At 47.5% G+C, this 16,939-nt stretch overlaps 1 protein-coding gene across 1 annotated transcript in view; it reads right to left on the bottom strand.

The window, feature by feature from the left end:
• Positions 1-12,308, bottom strand: part of ALDOC (aldolase, fructose-bisphosphate C) — a 115,109-nt gene extending 102,801 nt beyond the window's left edge. The window contains exon 1 of the mRNA XM_086955160.1: positions 12,172-12,308. The gene's annotated coding sequence lies outside the window, so the exon portion shown is untranslated. The remainder of the gene's footprint in view (positions 1-12,171) is intronic.
• Positions 12,309-16,939: the final 4,631 nt, after the last annotated feature.

Below are 16,939 nucleotides of genomic sequence, written 5' to 3'. Positions count from 1 at the left end.
TCTGAGTGGCAACCGGCGTATAGTGCATTGCCATAGTCGAGTCTGCTGGTGTTGAGTGAGTAGGTGAAAGTCTTTCTGGTTTCTGTGGGTGTCATTCTGAAGGTCTTTTGAATCAGGCTCAGTGTGTAGAAGCAGGCTGAGGAACGTAGATTTGGCGGTTCATTGTGAGCAACGAGTCCAGTATGATGCCATGGTTGCGTTCGTCGTTCATGGGGGTGGCAGGGGGTCCCAGAGCGGCTGGCCACCAGGAGTAGTACCAGGCTGAACGGGTGTGGCCCAGGGTGCTCTTGCTACAGTACCGACGACGGGGAGCAGGAACCATTTATTGTAGTGGAGGCTTCTCCAGGGGCCGCAACGAAGGCCCGACAGCCCGTGTGGCCTCAGCCTTCCAGACCCACCTGGTACGTCAGGAGTGCCCCATTCAGCCGAATGCCAACTAATAATATCTATGAGCTATGGAAGGCTCGCGAAGGGCCCGCTTCACATTCTGCCAGTGACAGATTAATTTGTGAAAGGAAAAGTGCCAGTCCCGCTGTCATGCTCATAAACCCGTGGCTAGTGCGATTAAACATTGCGGTGTCAAATACAAAGACTCGTGGTCTTAAACAGCCCCATGCCTCTTTTATACACTGTTAGACGCAACTTTCCCCTTTATGTCACTCTTACAGGTTCCTGCTTTCTGTCTTTGGGGCGTTGTTTTTGTCTTTCCCTTCCTCCGTTGTTCCGAATTGTGTGCTTTTCCCGCTCTTGCTCTTGGTAAATATATTTTGCGAAAAAACTAAGTGCTGGTGCTCAAAAATTACTTCCGATGCTTCCCACAGGCAATCACCTTCAAAGGAAGCACGGGCGTCATTTACCTCCAAATTACGTCCATGAAATAGCACTGTGACTGCATGCTGAATCGGGAAAACGTGGGGGGAGTGAGTACGTGCGGGCGCTTAGTTTTGCGTTACGCCCCTGGGCTTCTCGGTGGGGTTTCGTCAAAATATCATATTCCTAAACGCACGCTGAACTACATTTTGACGTAACCGGTAACCACAATTAATCTTTTGTAATGTCTCACCCAACCCTCTCTGAAAAACTATTCATTTCTGTAATTTATTTCTGAAAGCGAAAATTTCCCATTAGCAGCAGTAAATGGAGGTTGGAAAACAGAGGCAAAGTATGCCTGTGACAGGTGACAAATGCGGTTGGATAGGGGTAAGATGATGACGTCGATACGTGGACTCGCCATGGAGCAGGAGCAGCGCGAGGCACGGTCATTTGAAGCTAAGCAATAGTTAGGCAGGCAGGGTTCCCTGTGGCACCCCAGTCCTTCAAGGGGGACCCAGTCAATGCATATCTGGAGATATAGGAGACTCGGGGGCCGCCTCATCACATTCTGTTTGGGGATGCAACATTTTGAGTTACGTCACCGGGGGGCACGTGACGCTTGATTACAGGGGCAGGTAACGTTGGACAGCGAGTGGATAACAGGGCAGGTGATAGCCGATGGGGACTCGAATATAAGGGCAATCGGCAGGCAGGTTTGATTCGGAACAAATAAAGGTCATCCCTTGAGAGTGTTACCCTCTTGTCAATTACATACATCCTCCTGTTAAGCAAAATGACTACACAGACTTCCATTAGGCCACACTCTCTGCAAATATGTATCACCCTCTAAATTTTATTGGGGGGGGGAGGGTCAATTTACTTTAATGAGCTCACCCCTTTTAAAAGCTGGTCTCGCCCTCGTTCGTGCGACAATTGGTTGACTCTCGAACAAGGTTAAATGGTTCAAGGCACAATGGTATTTGGATAGAATGTGGATTAATAATAGGATATGTTACGTGAGGGTTCTGATGCAATATCAGAGTGAAGGTACCAAGGTGGTGGTACATGGGGCACAGAGGGTATATAGAAGATGCACATGAGGGTGGTGCATAGGGGTTTCAGATGGCATAGGGGATGGGTGCTAATGGGGATGGTAGATGTACAGGTTTTGAGAGCCATCAAACTCATTAAATGTAACGTCTGTTATTCACAGCGCTTAGAAGCAGCAAAAGTGAAGTGTCGAGCACTATATCAAAATATTATATGGACTATAGGTGGCTCTTTGCTTGAGTGTTTTAAGGATCGAGAGTTGCGGGTGGTACGTGGTGGACATATTAATTGAGTGGTATATTATCGATTTCCCTTTGAATTCCATGCCCTATGGGCACACTGTTGCCAGTCACAAGCTTTAATTTACCACATCAGTGCATTCTGGCACCCGCAGCCTCGGCTTAATTCAACTGGACTCCAGTGGGCTGCAATACACAAACACACGGTGATCTGTGAAGGACTGGGGACGCCCTGCCCTTGGATCAGCACTCAGATGACTGCGCCCGTTGCGTAGGTCTGCGGGTAGCGTACAGTGCGGGGCCGAGTGTCGTTTTTAAAGGGGTCGTGTAGGTAATGGGTGTTGGATACGAGGTGGGGGGGCAGGGGCGCAACTAGGTCTTAATTTCGGGGGGGGCTAACATGGCAGAGGAAGGGGCGTGGCTAATGTAAATCAATGGGGCGGAGCTAAAATGGCAGATAATCAGGATCGGTTAATGCTCAGGTCAAGCTGAGAAAAAAATGTGGTGAATTCTACATTTGAAACTGGACAACAATTAAAGCACACATTTTTGTTAGTTTGATGCATTGCCCCCCAAAACCCATACTCACCCTGAATCTTAAAATTACCCCTGGCACACCAAAACACATACCCACGCTGAACCCTAAAATTAACCCCTTCACACCCTAAAACCCATACCCGCCCTGAAATCTGTAATTACCCCTGGCACCCCAAAACCCATACCCATCCTATCCCTAAAATTATCCCTCCCCGGCACCCCAAAACCCATACCCACCCCACACCCTAAAATTACCCCCTGGCACCCCAAAACCCAATACCACCCTGAACTCTAAAATCACCCCCCTGGAGCCCCAAAACCCATACCCGCCCTGAACCTTAAATTACCCCTGGCACCCCAGAAACCATACCCATGCTGAACCATAAATTCCCCCTTGCCCCCCAAAATCCAAACCCACCCTGAACCTTAAAATTACCCCAGGCACCCCAAAACCCATACCCATGCTGAACCATAAATTCCCATCTGGCACCCCATAACCCATACCCACCATGAACCCTAAAATAGCCCCCTGACATCCCAAACCCACACCTGCCCTAAACCCTAAAATTACCCCTGGCACTATAAAACACATACCCACGCTGAACCCTAAAATTAATCCCATGGCACCTCAAAACCCACACCCACCCTGAACCTTACAATTACCCCTGGCACCCCAAACCCCATACCCATGAACCCTAAAATTACCCCTGGCACACCAAAACCCATACCCACCCTGAACCATAAATTCCCCGCTGGCACCCCATAACCTATTCCCACCCTGAACCCTAAAATTGCCCCCTGACACCCCAAAACCCACACCTGCCCTGGACCCTAAAATTACCCCTTTCACACCAAAACACATACCCACGCTGAACCCTAAAATGTCCCCTGGCACCCCATACCCACCCGGAACCCTAAAATAGCCCCCTGACATCCCAAAACCCACACCTGCCCTAAACCTTAAAATTACCCCTGGCACCCCAAAACCCATACCCATGCTGAACCATAAATTCCCCCGGCACCCCATAACCTATACCCACCCTGAACCATAAATTTCCCCCTGACACCCCAAAACCCACACCTGCCCTGAACCCTAAAATTACCCCTGGCACACCAAAACACATACCCACGCTGAACCCTAAAATGTCCCCTGGCACCCCATACCCACCCTAAACCCTAAAATAGCCCCCTGGCATCCCAAAACCCACACCTGCCCTGAACCCTAAAATTACCCCTTGCACACCAGAACACATACCCACGCTGAACCCTAAAATGTCCCCTGGCACCCCATACCCACCCTGAACCCTAAAATAGCCCCCTGACATCCCAAAACCCACACCTGCCCTAAACCCTAAAATTACCCCTGGCACCCCAAAACCCATACCCATGCTGAACCATAAATTCCCCCGGCACCCCATAACCCATACCCACCCTGAACCATAAATTCCCCCCTGGCACCCCATAACCCATACCCACCCTGAACCCTAAAATTGCCCCCTGACACCCCAAAACTCACACCTGCCCTGAACCCTAAAATTACCCCTGGCACACCAAAACACATACCCGCTCAGAACCCTAAAATTACCCCCTGGCACGCCAATCCGTAACCCACCCGTAACCCACCCTAAACCATAAAATTACTCCCTGGCACCCTAAAACCCACACCCACCCTGAACTCTAAAATTACCCACTAGCACCCCAAAAAAAATGAACACTACAAACTTACACTACATTTGCATATTTGGAGGGGACTGTCCTCTTTGACGTTTCTATGTATGTAAGTCAAGAACAACATTCACAGTAACCAAGGGGCATATGTATGAAAGTTTGGTTTTGCTATTCTCAAATAGCAAATTTTAGAGAATCGCTATTTGAGAATGGCAAAACGAGATGTATGTAGGATTTGCAAAAAAAATTGTGAATCCTACATATTCCATAATTGTGAATTGCAAAGTGCGATTCACAATTACGGAAACCCTCTCCATTCATTCCTATGGGCCTAGAGGCCTATAGGAATGAATGGGAAGACATTCTCAATTTGGGCCATATGTATCATCAAACCAATTTGCATTTCCAAAATAGCGAATTTTAAGGAATCGCTATTTTGGAAATGCAAAATGGTATGTATGAACAAAATCGCTTTTATATAGCGATTCCTTACCATTCCTAATTTGCGATTAGCAAATTGCTAATTGCAAATTACCCATTAATTTCTATGGGCCAGGAGGCCCATAGGAATGAAGGGGCAATTTGCGATTAGCAATTAGCTAATCGCAAATTAGGAATTTTTTCAAGGGTGCAGGGGTGTCTCAAGAACACCCTGCTGCACCCCTGAAAAAGACATTTGGGGGCATATGGCGCACATACATGCCCTAAGGGCATGTATGGGCGTCATATGGCACCTTTGGTTTGTTTGAAAAAAGCATTATTAAAAGAATTCGCAACTTACCACCAACTGGAAGTTGGTGGCAATTTGCGATTCCTTAATGGCATTTTTTTTTTTTTTCTCTGATACATTGCATTTAAGGAATCGCAAAATTTGCAATTCCTTAAGTGCAATCGCAAAATAAGGAATAGCAATTTTTGCGATTCCTTATTTTGATGCAAAAATGTTTGATACATACCATTTAGGTATTTAGCATTCGCAAAGGCCGAAATTCGCAGATTTTCGGCCTTTGCGAATGCTAAATGGCTTGATACATATGGCCCCTAGATATGTAGGCAGTATGTAATGCTGTGCTGAAAAATGCATTAAAGTTACTGGAACTTACACAAAAAACTGCTGCCTGACAACAGGGGGAAAGGGATGGCCAGTGCAGGTGAAGCTTTTCCTTTGTAAATTAATTCCTGCTGGCGTCATAGCCCAGGGGTTGCTGTCTGCGCACTTGTATGAAATACACATCTATACAAGTGCACAGACAGCACCCCATGGGCTATGACGCCAGCAGAAATTCCTTTACAAAGGAAAAGCATCACCATAACTGGCCAGCCCTTTCCCCCTGCTGTGCACTTCACACCCCATGCTCACAAGCGATCAAGTGCTTAAGTGAAATCCCTGCCTTCAGGCAAGGATTTCACCTCGCGGCGCCCCGTAAAGGAAAACAAGAGGTTGGGGCAGGAGGTCACTCACTGAAGCAGAGGCTGGCTGGCTCAGGCTGCTGGGCCTCTCAGAAAGCATTAAAAAAATCATTCTCCGATCGGATGCTATCTTGCACCATTTCAGTGCGTGTAATCTTAGCCCGGGCAGAGGAGGCGACGGGGGGGGGGCTGAAGCCCGGTGAGCCCAATGGGTGTTGCGCGCCTGTGGGGGGGCAAGCGGGTACTGGCGCATATTGAGCCGGGGCGGACATGTTATAAGAGAGGTGCCCCGGCGGCAGTGTACGGGCAAGCAGGTGATACATGGAGGAGGTGGTAGATGGCGATGCAAGTGATGTGGTACTCGGGAGTATGATGGGGATGCAGGAGATACATGGAGAGGAGGTACCCAAGGATGCAAGTGATATGATGTTTGGTACTCGCGAGATATATTGAGGGTGCAGGAGATACATGGAGAGGAGGTACCCAAGGATGCAAGTGATATGAGATGTGGTACTCACGAGATATATTGAGGGTGAAGGAGATACACGAAGAGGAGGTACCCAAGGATGCAAGTGATATGATGTGTGGTACTTGCGAGATATATTGAGGGTGCAGGAGATACACGGAGAGGAGGTACCCAAGGATGCAAGTGATATGAGATGTGGTACTCGCAAGATATATTGAGGGTGCAGGAGATACACGGAGAGGAGGTACCCAAAGATGCAAGTGATATGATGTGTGGTACTCGCGAGATATATTGAGGGTGCAGGAGATACATGGAGAGGAGGTCCAGAAGGATGCAAGTGATATTTATTTATTTATTTATTTATTTATTTTAGATTTTTCTAAAGCGCGTAGTCACCTAGAAGGTATCCCAGCGCTGAACCTCTTACTCACAGGGGGGAGAAAGTCAGGAGAGAAAATGGCTCAGGGAAAGAGTAGGGTTTTGAGAGATTTCCTGAATCTCAGGAGGTTATGTTCTGCTCTGAGGCTCAGGGGGAGTGCGTTCCATTTTTTTCCCGTGTTGACCGAAAAACGGCGGCCACCTATACGGGCTTTCTTCACCTTGGGTACCTTGTGGTACTCGAGAATATGATGGGGATGCAGGAGATACTTGGAGAGGAGGTAGCCAAGGATGCAAGTGATATGAGATGTGGTACTCAGGAGTATGATGGGGATGCAGGAGATACATGGAGAGGAGGTACCTAAGGATGCAAGTGATATGATGTGTGGAACTCGCGAGATATATTGAGGGTGCAGGAGATACACGGAGAGGAGGTACCCAAGCATTCAAGTGATATGAGATGTGGTACTCGCGAGATATATTGAGGGTGAAGGAGATACACGGAGAGGAGGTACCCAAGGATGCAAGTGATATGAGATGTGGTACTCAGGAGTTTGATGGGGATGCAGGAGATACATGAAGAGGAGGTACCCAAGGATGCAAGTGATATGATGTGTGGTACTCGGGAGATATACTGAGGGTGCAGGAGATACACGGAGAGGAGGTACCCAAGCATGCAAGTGATATGAGATGTGGTACTCAGGAGTATGATGGGGATGCAGGAGATACATGGAGGGGAGGTACCGAAGGATGCAAGTGATATGATGTGTGGTACTCGCGAGATATATTGAGGGTGCAGGAGATACATGGAGAGGAGGTACCCAAGGATGCAAGAGATATGAGATGTGGTACTCGGGAGTATGATGGGGATGCAGGAGATACATGGAGAGGAGGTACCCAAGGATGCAAGTGATATGATGTGTGGTACTCGCGAGATATATTGAGGGTGCAGGAGATACATGGAGAGGAGGTACCCAAGGATGCAAGAGATATGAGATGTGGTACTCGGGAGTATGATGGGGATGCAGGAGATACATGGAGAGGAGGTACCCAAGGATGCAAGTGATATGAGATGTGGTACTCGGGAGTATGATGGGGATGCAGGAGATACATGGAGAGGAGGTACCCAAGGATGCAAGTGATATGAGATGTGGTACTCGGGAGTATGATGGGGATGCAGGAGATACATGGAGAGGAGGTACCCAAGGATGCAAGTGATATGAGATGTGGTACTCGCGAGATATATTGAGGGTGCAGGAGATACACGGAGAGGAGGTACCCAAGGATGCAAGTGATATGAGATGTGGTACTCAGGAGTGTGATGGGGATGCAGGAGATACATGGAGAGGAGGTACCCAAAGATGCAAGTGATATGATGTGTGGTACTCGCGAGATATATTGAGGGTGCAGGAGATACATGGAGAGGAGGTCCCGAAGGATGCAAGTGATATGAGATGTGGTACTCGGGAATATGATGGGGATGCAGGAGATACTTTGAGAGGAGGTACCCAAGGATGCAAGTGATATGAGATGTGGTACTCAGGAATATGATGGGGATGCAGGAGTTACATGGAGAGGAGGTACGCAAGGATGCAAGTGATATGATGTGTGGTACTCGCAAGATATATTGAGGGTGCAGGAGATACACGGAGAGGAGGTACCCAAGGATGCAAGTGACATTAGATGTGGTACTCGCAAGATATATTGAGGGTGCAGGAGATACACGGAGAGGAGGTACCCAAGGATGCAAGTGATATGAGATGTGGTACTCGGGAGTATGATGGGGATGCAGGAGATACATGAAGAGGAGGTACCCAAGGATGCAAGTGATATGATGTGTGGTACTCGGGAGATATACTGAGGGTGCAGGAGATACACGGAGAGGAGGTACCCAAGCATGCAAGTGATATGAGATGTGGTACTCAGGAGTATGATGGGGATGCAGGAGATACATGGAGGGGAGGTACCGAAGGATGCAAGTGATATGATGTGTGGTACTCGCGAGATATATTGAGGGTGCAGGAGATACATGGAGAGGAGGTACCCAAGGATGCAAGAGATATGAGATGTGGTACTCGGGAGTATGATGGGGATGCAGGAGATACATGGAGAGGAGGTACCCAAGGATGCATGTGATATGATGTGTGGTACTCGCGAGATATATTGAGGGTGCAGGAGATACATGGAGAGGAGGTACCCAAGGATGCAAGAGATATGAGATGTGGTACTCGGGAGTATGATGGGGATGCAGGAGATACATGGAGAGGAGGTACCCAAGGATGCAAGTGATATGAGATGTGGTACTCGGGAGTATGATGGGGATGCAGGAGATACATGGAGAGGAGGTACCCAAGGATGCAAGTGATATGAGATGTGGTACTCGGGAGTATGATGGGGATGCAGGAGATACATGGAGAGGAGGTACCCAAGGATGCAAGTGATATGAGATGTGGTACTCGCGAGATATATTGAGGGTGCAGGAGATACACGGAGAGGAGGTACCCAAGGATGCAAGTGATATGAGATGTGGTACTCAGGAGTGTGATGGGGATGCAGGAGATACATGGAGAGGAGGTACCCAAAGATGCAAGTGATATGATGTGTGGTACTCGCGAGATATATTGAGGGTGCAGGAGATACATGGAGAGGAGGTCCCGAAGGATGCAAGTGATATGAGATGTGGTACTCGGGAATATGATGGGGATGCAGGAGATACTTTGAGAGGAGGTACCCAAGGATGCAAGTGATATGATGTGTGGTACTCGCAGGATATATTGAGGGTGCAGGAGATACACGGAGAGGAGGTACCCAAGGATGCAAGTGATATGAGATGTGGTACTCGCAAGATATATTGAGGGTGCAGGAGATACACGTAGAGGAGATACCCAAGGATGCAAGTTATATGAGATGTGGTACTCGGGAGTATGATGGGGATGTAGGAGATACATGGAGAGGAGGTACACAAGGATGCAAGTGATATGATGTGTGGTACTCGTGAGATATATTGAGGGTGCAGGAGATACACGGAGAGGAGGTACCCAAGGATGCAAGTGATATGAGATGTGATACTCGCAAGATATATTGAGAGTGCAGGAGATACACGAAGAGGAGGTACCCAAGGATGCAAGTGATATGAGATGTGGTACTCGGGAATATGATGGGGATGCAGGAGATACATGGAGAGGAGGTACACAAGGATGCAAGTGATATGATGTGTGGTACTCGCGAGATATATTGAGGGTGCAGGAGATACACGGAGAGGAGGTACCCAAGGATGCAAGTGATATGAGATGTGATACTCGCAAGATATATTGAGAGTGCAGGAGATACACGAAGAGGAGGTACCCAAGGATGCAAGTTATATGAGATGTGGTACTCGGGAATATGATGCGGATGCAGGAGATACATGGAGAGGAGGTACCCAAGGATGCAAGTGATATGATGTGTGGTACTCGCAAGATATATTGAGGGTGCAGGAGATACACGGAGAGGAGGTACCCAAGGATGCAAGTGATATGAGATGTGGTACTCGCAAGATATATTGAGGGTGCAGGAGATACACGAAGAGGAGGTACCCAAGGACGCAAGTGATATGAGATGTGGTACTCGGGAGTATGATGGGGATGCAGGAGATACATGGAGAGGAGGTACCCAAGGATGCAAGTGATATGAGATGTGGTACTCGCAAGATATATTGAGGGTGCAGGAGATACACGGAGAGGAGGTACCCAAGGATGCAAGTGATATGAGATGTGGTACTCGCAAGATATATTGAGGGTGCAGGAGATACACGGAGAGGAGGTACCTAAGGATGCAAGTGATATGAGATGTGGTACTCGGGAGTATGATGGGGATGCAGGAGATACATGGAGAGGAGGTACCCAAGGATGCAAGTGATATGAGATGTGGTACTCGGGAGTATGATGGGGATGCAGGAGATACATGGAGAGGAGGTACCCAAGGATGCAAGTGATATGAGATGTGGTACTCGCGAGATATATTGAGGGTGCAGGAGATACACGGAGAGGAGGTACCCAAGGATGCAAGTGATATGAGATGTGGTACTCGCGAGATATATTGAGGGTGCAGGAGAGACACGGAGAGGAGGTCCCTAAGGATGCAAGTGATATGAGATGTGGTACTCGGGAGTATGATGGGGATGCAGGAGATACATGGAGAGGAGGTACCCAAGGATGCAAGTGATATGAGATGTGGTACTCGGGAGTATGATGGGGATGCAGGAGATACATGGAGAGGAGGTACCCAAGGATGCAAGTGATATGAGATGTGGTACTCGCAAGATATATTGAGGGTGCAGGAGATACACGGAGAGGAGGTACCCAAGGATGCAAGTGATATGAGATGTGGTACTCGCGAGATATATTGAGGGTGCAGGAGAGACACGGAGAGGAGGTCCCTAAGGATGCAAGTGATATGAGATGTGGTACTCGGGAGTATGATGGGATGCAGGAGATACATAGAGAGGAGGTACCCAAGGATACAAGTGATATGAGATGTGGTACTCGCGAGATATATTGAGGGTGCAGGAGATACACAGAGAGGGGGTACCCAAGGATGCAAGTGATATGATGTGTGGTACTCGCGAGATATATTGAGGGTGCAGGAGATACATGGAGAGGAGGTACCCAAGGATGCAAGTGATATGATGTGTGGTACTCGCGAGATATATTGAGGGTGAAGGAGATACACAAAGAGGAGGTACACAAGGATGCCAGTGATGTAATATGTGGTACTCGGGAGTATGATGGGTATGTAGGAGATACACGGAGAGGAGGTTCCCAAGGATGCAAGTGATATGAGATGTGGTACTCAGGAGTATGATGGGGGTGCAGGACATACATGGAGGGGAGGTACCGAAGGATGCAAGTGATATGATGTGTGGTACTTGCGAGATATATTGAGGGTGCAGGAGATACACGGAGAGGAGGTACCCAAGGATGCCAGTGATATGATATGTGGTACTCTGGAGTATGTAGGAGATACACAGAGAGGAGGTACCCAAGGATGCAAGTGATGTAATATGTGGTACTCCGGAGTATGATGGGTATGTAGGAGATACACGGAGAGGAGGTTCCCAAGGATGCAAGTGATATGAGATGTGGTACTCAGGAGTATGATGGGGGTGCAGAACATACATGGAGGGGAGGTACCGAAGGATGAAAGTGACATGAAATGCGGTACTGGGGTAGCACATACGAGATAAATGAAAATGGAGAGGTGGTTCTTAAGGATGCAACTGATATGAGAGGTGGTACTCAGCAGGGTTATATTCTGGAGATATATACAGAGGTGGTACAGTTTAGCAGAGTATCTAAAGAGAGGTGGATCATGAAGGTGCATGTGATGCGAGGTGTGGCAGCGAGGTTGTATATATTTGTATTGTGGTTATATAGCCCTTGGAAGCAGCAGGTGTATGGGAAGGTGATACAAGTATGCAAGTGATGTGAGAGGTGTCGGGGTGCCGCGCAGGGAGTAGTAGGTTGGGGTACAGCGATCGGTCGTGGAAGATGCTGGTAGAATACAGGGAGGCGGGAATAGGATGGCAAAATGGAGTACAGTTTGTTACGGGAGAGAGGCGGCGTGTCTCACCTGTCTGTTCTCGCTGTGCGCTCTCTCCGTAGCCTCGACTCTCACCTGCTCCTGGCTCGGATGGAGAGAAGACGCTGAACCAGACCGAGCTCCGCTGAAGCTGAATCTGCCGCAGAGCTACGTGCGATCAGGACTCCAGTGCAGGGGGCGGGGCCTGGCGAACAGAGTCCCCGACCCCTCGCGGTGCCACAGACAGAGGACTGCACGTGCCACACAGTAATGAGCTGTTCGTTCAGGGGACTGTTGTGCCCTTAATGACAACGACAAGATGCCTCCGCATAGCAAGACAGCACCCACATTTTATTTCAATAAACACGGTGCCCTCGGTTTGGTAATTCAAGTTGCAACTAGATTAACCTGGATCTACCTGGTAGTCTGACCACAGTCAAGATTTTTTAATTTGGTGTTAAACTATGCTGCCTGGTTTCCTGCCCTAACCGTATGTGTTCTGTTTTTTAAAAACTAGTTAAAACTCTTGCTGTTGAATTTTTAAGCATCTGCTTTTTATTAGGTTTGGCCTGCAAAGGGCTTGTGCTGTACTTGTGAAATCTCTTTTATTTTTAATATATTAAAAGCGGCCTTTTATGAGTTCCAAATGATCAATTACTGTGTTCATTCGCTTTTGTGTGGAACTTTTTTTTTCACTTCCCCTGTCTGCACGCATAAAGCTGTTCACACTGTTTAAGCCACATTCACTGTCACAATAAGATCTCTTTCTAATGCAAAGGCAGACAGCTTCTAACAGTATGCTGGAATGCTTGGTTTTTATTGCTTAGTTGTGTAAAGCAGATGCTTTAGTCTTAGGTTTGTGACATTTCCTATTCATGCCTAAATACCTTTCTTTGTATGCATTATCTGATTGATTTTTTTCAAAGTAATCTATTTGGTCATTATAATCAAATTCTAAATGTTGTAATAAACAAAGCACGTTAAAAATAAAGTTAATATACAAGAGCTATGGTATATTTTACTACGAAACAGGTAGCCACAAGTGCAGTCACCTTGCAGAAAAAACAGGGTCATTATTTGAATGGTGCAGAAAGGTGCAGTATCACTCGGCCCAAAAGTTGTCAGAAATCCTCTAAACACATAGGGGCAGATTTCTAAGAAAGTAATTCAGCGTGCTGCCGCAAGTCATTTTGCTGCGCAGCATTAGTTTCGAAGCACAGGGATGCAACATATTTACAACAATATGTTGCATCTCTGTGCTTCCCCCTGACCTTGCGCACAAACTGCTGCCATGCGCCGCCGCAGGTACCCTTGCACCATGGTGCAAGGATGCCTGCGTCGTGGGGAGATTGTTTTTGTGCAGGAAGGTGTCTCTTCCTGCACAAAAACAATCAATTGATGTGATATCCATTTCCAATGTGTGCTGTAGAATGCAGCATGCATTTAAAGAGGAAGAAAACAAGGAGAAATTAAAACATTTCTCCTCCTTGCACCTTGCTACGCCACCCTTAGGATGGGGTAGTATTCTGACGCATTTCCAGATTTACGATTGCTAGTAAATCTGGAAATGCATCAGTGGACATGGGTGTTGAGTGGGAACACTCACAGCAACAACCATGCCACGCCCCTAATACGCAAAGTGTTGCGTGAAAAAAGGCGATATTTACAAGCGCAGGTAAAGTCACGCAGGGTAGCTTTATGTGTGCTTGTAAATAACAAGCAGTAGGTTGTGCAACGTGACGCACCGGCGGCGCAAGGGGCTTGTAAATCTGCCCCATAATATTGCTATATTTGACTGCTAAACAGGCAGTCACAATTGCAGTTACTTTGCAATTAAAAGGGATTTGATTTGAACGCTAGGAATGGACAGGTATGCACTGTGCAATGTTAAATATGACTCATTCCTGCCCTTTTCCTTTCCCTTTCACTTTGCGCAGTGCAGCAAGGTGGCTTGCTGCATTGCGCTACGTGAAAAAATGATAAATATGGGACTCCGCTCTTATCTTATCCATGCAATATATACAGAGAGCATTATTTTTTTTATATTGTTTTCAACGCCGTAGGATATATATAAAAAAAACTTTAGTCACGGGAAGGCAGTGCAAGTCTGAAGCTCTGCTGCTTTTGGTACTCGGGCCGCTGTTGCAGCACCGCTGTAAAACCGGCCCCCAGTAACAAAAAAAAGCACTCACTGCTGCAAAACTGGCCCCCAGCCTCCCAGAGAAATGCCCGAGGCCCACTATGGCTAGTCCGGCCCTGCTTGGCACCTTCTCTGCCCTCCCTCCTTGTCACACATCACAGTGGCTCACACTGGTCTCTGCTTGCCTTCTTTCTCACCATGGCTCCTGGTGGTTCGCGGTAAATTGTCTACCACACCCTCCTTGTAACTAGTTCGTGAAGGCTCAGAACTGTCCTTGATCCTCACTGTCCATCCATTGTTGTTATTTACAAGGCCCTGAGGTGGGTTAGCATCCAGCACTGCTTTTTAGAGAAACTTCTCCTGCCGCATGTTGGATCACCAATAATTATTTTACTGACAAACCCTATATCCTACATATTCCATTCTCATGACCATCACTATGTTCAAGACTACTACCACCTTACCACTACCACCAGTAACACTACTGCATCCAACACCACTATTAACACTATTACTTCTACCACTATCCACTAACACTACCACAACGGCCATCTACTACCACAATTATAAACGCCATCCCCACCACTATCATACTATCATCACCACTGCTGCCATCACCATCACTACTACTACTAGCACCACTCCTCCCAGCATCATCAACATAATCACCAAAGCAAGTTTACATGTGTTTGTTTGTGTAAGTCTATTGTGTTTGACAGGGTTTGAAATGACTGTAAAAAAAGGCTGATGTGGGCATATGGATGAAATACATTGTGTAGTGTCATCAGTTATAAAACAGACATGGATAACGTCAAATATGTCTCGATGTAATGTACTAACAAATGTAAATGTTGTTGCTAAGTATTTGCACATTAAAGCCTGACATAATCTATATATGTCAATAGAGCCTCTCCTTTCACAATGCCATACACTCTGCTTCCTTCCCTCATCAGGCAGGTAGGCTTCTAGGCGCTTAAGTAGAACATCAGTTTCTCCAGCATGTTGCCGACTTCAGATGATGTGCCCCCATGTCTGGAAGACTGGCTGCTATTCAGACACCAGCCCTGGTCACACACAAGCCCATCAATACTCTCCCTTTCTTGGTCAAAAAGGACTAGGAACTGGTACATAATGATCTGGTGTGGTTCCCAAACTTTTATACCCTTCTTCCGGACAAGGTATGTGGGTCCATTGTCCAAGGTGTCAGAACCGGTTTGGGCTGGTTCTCTTTGAAATGTTCATTTCTGGCTGTTCTGTAGGCACAGCCCTTGTGATGACTCTCACACCAGTAAGCAATGGTGCTGGCTCCAAGGAGGGGAAGCCAAAACAATGGCACAATGGAGTTTGAGATCTCTGAAGCTAGCTATTCATCAGCCATCCTAAATATGTAAAGAGGGACAGATAAAAGGGTATGTCCTGTCTAGAAATGTCCTCACTGTGGACAACAGAAAGTGTAGTGCTACCCCTAACATATACCACATGGCAGCCCTCAGGAGGAACTAATCATCACCCTTTTCTAAAAAGTCCCTTATTGAATTATTGTGTGTGTGTGTGTAGTATTTCTTTATTAATGAGTGGTAAGAATATACAACATGAGGAATCTTCATCCTACAATCAGATACAATAGTCAAATATAACAGTAACTCGGAGGATACATGTATGCTAGTAACGAGAAAGGATAGGGGATATATGGGAGAAGATTGAGAGGGTGCTGGGGCAAGGAGAATCTGCCTGAGGGGGAGGGGAAGGCGCGAGTGTGAGGCGGTAAGGCTGTGTGACCTCTGAGTTAGTGCGCATTGGTATGCGTTTGTATACTATTCCGGGTGTTATTAATGTCCAGGAACCTGACGGAATGTGGTCCGGGAGTTTCAATATCTCCTTGTAGGTGATACGTTTCCGGGTGGCGCCTGGCCGCATTCCTGCATGGTGGAAGGAGATTGGAATCCTGGGGGGATTTGCTTGTGCCTAGCTGGGCAAGAGAGGGTGGTTATTGATGGGGTCTCAGTTGGGAAGAGGGGGTCCCGTTACCAAGGGCCTGTGGATCTGCGTATTAGCGTGGCTGGAGGAGGAGGGGGGGGGGGGGAGAGGGAAGGTGGGAAGGAGGGGCGAGACTGGAAGAGAATGGGGAGGGGAATGGAGTGGGACGGGACGGGGCGGGATGTGTAGGGGTGGTGCGGGCACACACAGAGGGGTAGGAGGAGGGGGGAGACAAATATGGGGAAAGGGTAAGCGCCAGAGGTGGCCCTGATTGCTATAGGAAAATAAAAAAAGGTGAGGTGGAGTGAAGAGATTGGGGTACATTTTGCATGTATAGTCTGCGTGGAGTGTGTGGGGGGAGGAGGGCGGACATGAGAGTGGGTGAACCAGCTCAAGGAGTTAGGGTGGGGGCCTCACTGAATTCTAAAGGCAATACCGCCTCTGACTTTACTCACGTCAGTGTCTGAATCTCAGCCCTCCAGCCACCAAAATGCAGGCATACCTTTTCCTCCATTCAGGGAAGCTACATTTAACCTCCATCTTGTGCCATACTAAATTAGGGGCCAACCAAAATGGATTCCACTAGTTCTAGTACTCAGATCACATTTACAGTCCTACTACCACGCATGTTGTATACCCAAAGCAAAACTTTTTTTTAATGGGAGGGGTCAGTCACCCACAATCTCTCCTGATACAGAGAAA

The sequence above is a fragment of the Lissotriton vulgaris genome, chromosome 2_1 (genome assembly GCF_964263255.1).
Source record: "Lissotriton vulgaris chromosome 2_1, aLisVul1.2, whole genome shotgun sequence".
NCBI classification, from domain to species: Eukaryota; Metazoa; Chordata; class Amphibia; order Caudata; family Salamandridae; genus Lissotriton; species Lissotriton vulgaris.
This window is presented reverse-complemented; position numbering and strand designations above follow the sequence as displayed.